General features: G+C 35.3%; 1 pseudogene across 1 annotated transcript; it reads left to right on the top strand.

The window, feature by feature from the left end:
* Positions 1 to 3,632: 3,632 nt before the first annotated feature.
* Positions 3,633 to 5,554, top strand: LOC149223994 (pectinesterase-like; annotated as a pseudogene). Its single transcript, XR_016249016.1, has 2 exons — positions 3,633 to 4,732; positions 4,874 to 5,554. The product of XR_016249016.1 is annotated as a pectinesterase-like (transcript).
* The last annotated feature ends 792 nt before the right edge of the window (positions 5,555 to 6,346 follow it).

The following is a 6,346-nucleotide window of genomic DNA, read 5'->3' as shown; positions in this document are numbered from 1 at the left end:
ATGTACTTAACAAAAAGTAGCCTTATACACAAAACCATAGATATTATCATAAGCACACAATAACGAGCTGATGCAAACCATGTCTATAGCATACAAGTATATACATAAGTTTGACATGCATAATCTTATATCATTGCATCAAAATCAACCTCTCTAAGTGTCACACAACTAACCTTGTCGGGGTGGGATACTACATACTCCCCCTCTTGGATTAAACTTGGCCCAAAGTTTTCTTATAGTTATTTAATATATTTATCTTTCTAAACTCAAATTAGGTTATCCATAAAGACAAACATTCCATTATTAATCAAGTACCATGTATAGTCATGCCATACTAGATAAATGTTGACATGCACCACAATACATACTATATCGAAACAATAATTTAATCAAGCATATTATATCTAGATAGTATTATCTATAAATAATATAACATATAAAACATTTATTCATATAAATGAAAATGATCTCACATTACACATGATTGTCTTTTCACTATCTAATGCATTAAGAATTCAATAATCTTTCATGTGTAATTCTTTTAAGTCTCTATAGAAAAATTGAGCTTTCCAACTCACAAACAACTCCCACATTAGTTGTATAAACAAAAATGGTCATCCATCCTATCTCACAATCAAAGTTTCATACAAGAAGCATCAAATCATCCACATACAATTACCAATGAAACTACCCAACAAAGCATGATGTCATATATATATCTCACTCTTATACCCACTTGATTTATGTCTTCTCAATACAAGATTCCCCTTTTCATTCCATAAGACATCCATACAATAAGCATCTTTAGAATATACCTACAAATTTTACTAAATGTTTACTCTTTAGGATAAATCACAATTTGAGGTTCAAGACACATTTTTTTTAAATTAACAAGTTAAGGTTCCATAGATTCCTCATTGACCCATTTTTGTATTATAGACCATTCCTTGAATTCCCATAATCTTCATCACTTCTCTTACTTGAGAATCAATTATGAATCATTGAGTTAGAAGATATTCATTCCAAAAACATATTAAACATATCTTTTTGCAAGCTTGCAATCAAGAATAACTCTCACAATTATACAAATATGATATCTATATTATTTAATCTAGCTTGATAACTACAAGTCAACCTGTTTTCCAACTATAAAATCACTCATGATTTATATTCAATAATTAATCAATTCATTTGGTTTCAGGTCTTATACCTTACTATTAATATATACACAAAAAAAATCTATGAAAACCTTATATTTCTCAAACTTTGAAAAATCTTGTTGATTTTAAATAAGATTTAGACTATCAGAAGGGCATTTCTAGAGCTAATTTTTTTTAGGATAATTATCGCCCTCTCAAAAGATTACAACCTTTTAAAGGGCTAATAGATACTCATACAACTATACATCTAAGAACAAATTACTAATTCCAACAATCTTTTCCATTCCATATACAATACAATCATCTTAGGTTTCTAAACCATGCAACAATTCCAATACATCAAAATGTGATCTCACTCTCCTTCAATTTCTCCCTGAAAAGATATCACAAGCACGTATTCTTTTAAAAAAAGAACTCAAATAATATTTTCATTAATCATATACCTTATCCTTTAAGTTTAAGTAAAACAAAGTTCCCAACACATAAAATGTTAATCTCTAAACATGTTACTCTCTTAACAATGATTTACAAGTTAATCAAATTTCAAGAAAGCAGTCCATCAAGTTCATAAACAATATGAGTTTTGACTCAATTCATTAACTAACAATATTTTAGAGAAGTTCATGAGTTCAATCCTCATAATTTATCTAATTAATTAATTTAAATAGAATTCAATCAGTATGTAGTTGATAAAATAATTAAGGAGACTATTATGGCTATCCTAGACCTAATTTATCTTAAGCATGTAGAAAAGGTATTTCATCAACTTATCACAATTTTTATTTTTATTTTTTCATTTCAAGAATTTGAAAATCAAATTAACTATACCTAAATCAAGCACATGCACAAGAATTACAATACTAAAGGATAGATACCTAATTCACACTTGACTCCATATATCAAAATCAGTTATTCCAAACATTCTAAACCACCTATTGGTGTTCATTATACCAATCTTATTATCTTCATTTGTAATAAAAATAAAATAATGAATTTAAATCTCAAGAAAGTTCATGTTACAGATCTCTATCCATTTAACTTTAATTACACATAATCAATCCTCATTAATCATGACTATGAGATTCCATCAAAATAAGTATTTTCATTCTTACCAAAAGAATTACTTAGCTCATAGATATATGTTACTATGGATTCCAAACCCATACATTATCTCATTCCTTATCTCATATATATATATATATATATGCTAGTATGGGTTATATATTAATATCAATATGAGGAATATATCATAGGTTAGAAGCCACTATATCAAAGATTATAATGTCATATATGTTTGAGTCTGATTTTAGTATTAAATGTTATGATAGAAATTTATTCATTAATATCAATATGAGGAATGCATCATAGGCTAAAAGCCACTATATCTAAGATTACCATATCATTTGTGGGAGTTGAAATTGAATGAAAAAGATTCCAATCATTCTTCTCAATCATCCCAAATAAACCCAGTTAACATTATATGATATTAACGTTATATGATATTGACATATATAATATCAATTAATATAATAAAAAATTAATAATTAATAATTAAATTTACTATTTATTAATAAATTCCTATGGTTAATAAACTAAACTTCAAAATTAATATTACTATCCAAACAAAATAACACTTTGATTAACCTATATTTTATTAAATTTTAAATATTTGGTAAACATATCAAAATATTTAATTTATTTTATAAAATTTATACTTTTCACACGAACTCTTACCCATTCATAAAAGCAATAAATATAAACATATTCATAAAAACACTGAATATTAATTGGGGCTTAACGTCGTTGAAGTCTTAACCTCTAGGCAGCTAAGTACAATCGTTTTACTTAACATAAATCTACATTTATATCTCCAATCTTCTTAAGGTTGAGATTTTCTGTTTCATAAATTAGGCAAAAATCTCTAATGTACATTCCTTCACGACTGTTCTTGGAGTACAAAATTCAAAGGTTATGACCGCAAAAGTTTTTGGTATAGAGATGTCACAGCACAATTAAGCTGACTAGAAACAACAGAACTGATTGCGTGTTTAATAAAACGAAGCAAAGCAAGTCGAAGGTAATGACAATCAAATGTTATTACGTAAGAGGAAACCGACCTATGACTTACATTACATTTGGGCAGAATTATAGCAATTGTCGAGGACGCATGACATGTTCAAAGTTCAAACCATTCTTATCCGACTCAAGCGCCGTTGTATTTCGTACTGCCTTATGGATTACGTATTATATAGAACGTTCATGATTCATCAGCCGTCTATGTTTGAATCCGACGGTATTCTATATTAGATAACGATTCCACGTGCTCTTCCAAAGGCAAGCCTAACTCCTTTGACCCATTGATCAGTAGCGACAAACCAACCACGCTATAAGAGTGGTCGATGCTTCATGCAGAACATGCCCATTATTTGTTTTCGCGTTTTTTATTAGATAGCTTCAGAGTTAACGATATTCTGAGACCTTGCATTTAAATTTCAGCATAGCCCAAGGTTGAAAGGTCCTTAGCTTAGAGATGATGAAGATTAGACTTGATGTCGACTACGTCGACGAGAAGACTGCTCAAAAATTGAAAAACCAATCTGTCCTTGTTGTTCTGATGTCAATATTACTTCTGCTTGATGTCATTGTTGTGGCAGTTGGGGCTCCTGTTTCCTCCAGTGAAAGCTACGGCGATCCTCATGGTGGGAAAACGTTGTCTAGTTTAGTAAGATCTGTTTGTAGCCAGACACGATTTCCTGAACGCTGTGTCTCGTCATTGGCTACATACGCTACCTATGAGACGGCAACAATTGATAATTTGATGAGTCAGGTAATGAAAGAGAGTATGGAACTGGTACAACAAGCTCACGAATTTGCTATTAGTTTAAACAAAAATATCATGAATGAAAAAGAAAGCGCGGCATGGCTAGATTGTGCCCAGCTTTTTCAAGATACAATGGATCATCTCAACGTTTGCTTGAGCAACGATTCCATCAAGAAAGACATCCCCACTTGGCTCAGCGCAGCCTTGACGAATCAGGACACCTGTTTAAATGGTTTCCGTGATTTCAATTTAACAACCAGTAGTAGCATAAGCCCTCTGTTGTCTTCCAGAGTTCTTAATGTGTCAGAATTATTGAGCAACTCCCTTTCCATGTACAAGTTTTCGAGCATGTCTCGTGACAGCTTGAAAAATCGTCGTTTATTGAGTCTGAAACGGGAGGTGTTCCATTCTCACTACGGACGGATCGAGAAGGATGGATTTCCAGAATGGCTATCTGTAGCAGATCGAAGACTCTTACAATCATCTAGCCCTGCAAGCCAAGCAAACGTGGTGGTTTCCCAAGATGGTTCAGGGAATTATAAGACCATCACCCAAGCAGTAAACGCTGCACCTCAACAGAGTAGTAAGAGGTATGTGATCTACATAAAAGCTGGAATTTATAACGAGAATGTAGACATATCGAAGAAGATGACAAATCTGATGTTCATTGGCGATGGCATGGATCAAACCGTGGTCACCGGAAACAAGAATGTTCAAGATGGTTCAACTACGTTCAACTCTGCAACTTTCGGTAACAATTTAAATCTATGTTGTTGCTATCAATTTTCTTAAAATTTTAATTATATTATAGATGTCGTTATGTACAATTCTCAAACTAAGTTTCTTCTCCTGTACTTGTGATCTTAAACGACTAACTGTTTTTGCGTGACAGCTGTCTCTGGAAATGGATTTATTGCCAAAGACATGACGTTCGAGAACACTGCGGGAGCTCAGAAGCACCAAGCCGTAGCACTTCGAGTAGGCGCAGACCTCTCGGTAGTGTATCGTTGCAGTATCAAAGGGTACCAGGACACGTTATATGTTTACTCCCTTCGCCAATTTTACCGAGAAGTAGATATCTATGGGACCGTTGATTTTATCTTCGGCAACGCAGCTGTGGTAATACAGAATAGCAATATCTTGGCAAGAAGACCCATGAACCAACAACAGAACACAATTACAGCTCAAGGAAGAACCGATCCCAATCAAAACACCGGGATTTCCATCCATAACTGCAAGGTAAGTGCAGCTTCTGATCTGCAAGCAGTTGAAGGGTCTATCAAGACATACCTCGGAAGGCCGTGGAAGCAATACTCTCGAACTGTTTTCATGCAATCAGCTCTCGACGATTTGATCGATCCTGCCGGTTGGCTGGAATGGGACGGAAACTTTGCCCTTCAAACGTTGTACTACGGCCGGTGCAGGAACATCAAAACGTGTCAGTTGGCCGGGATTTCATGTTATCACAAGCGCCACGGAGGTAGCCCAATTCACAGTCGGTCAATTCATTTCTGGCCATTCATGGATTCCGGCAACAGGGGTTGGCTTTACGTCAGGATTGAACTGATGATGATGATGTTGGTGTAAAATCCCATGTTTCATTATCAATTAAATACTGTCCGAATAACACTAAGTTTCTCCATGGTCTGGGCATGGCAGCACAAAGTATGTTGTCGTTGATAACGGCCGTCTGTTGCTATTAATACAGCCACAGCAATCATGATGGGCGAGCTAACCAGCCTGCCATAGGGCATTAAATGCCCGTATGTCAGGCTGGTCATAGGATGGATGTCGAATGGGTCATAAGCCATGCATCGTTATTCCGGCGAATGTATACCTCCATTTCCGGGAACGCGGGCCCCACGATCGACGCGCTGGCACCGGGACCCAGCCTCAAACAGCCCCCTCGTCTCGCGCCCAAACACCATTTTCATTTTCGAATTGTGCATTCCCGGTTCGAACCTCCTCTGCGTATCCTCTGCTCCCGTCTGCGCCTGCTCTGCGCATCCTCTGCAACCGTGATCCCGTTCCCAAACATCCTCTGCGACCGTGGGACCCTCCTCCACGCTGGTTAGCTCTCAGTCTCTGCGCATCCTCTGGAACGATCTGCGCAACCTCTGCACCCACCTCGCAGGCAATCCCGGGCGCGAGGTAAACAAACATATATGATCCTGATATTTGATCACTAAAATCCTTCAATTGAAACAAATATACGGAGACTAATCCTCCTTGCAAATTACCAAAAAAAAAAAAAACAAATACAATGTTTACCTGACTACTGATTCTTGTTTCGAGATTTGTCCACAATGTAGATGTTATAATGACATTTCTTACTTTTGGAACCAATGTGTCTGCAACTAACAAT

This window comes from Pinus tabuliformis, chromosome Q, assembly GCF_031772625.1.
Source record: "Pinus tabuliformis cultivar Carrire ecotype Pingquan chromosome Q, CPIR1, whole genome shotgun sequence".
Taxonomy (NCBI): Eukaryota; Viridiplantae; Streptophyta; class Pinopsida; order Pinales; family Pinaceae; genus Pinus; species Pinus tabuliformis.
Note: the sequence above shows the minus strand (reverse complement) of the source record. Positions and strands in the feature narration are given on the sequence as shown.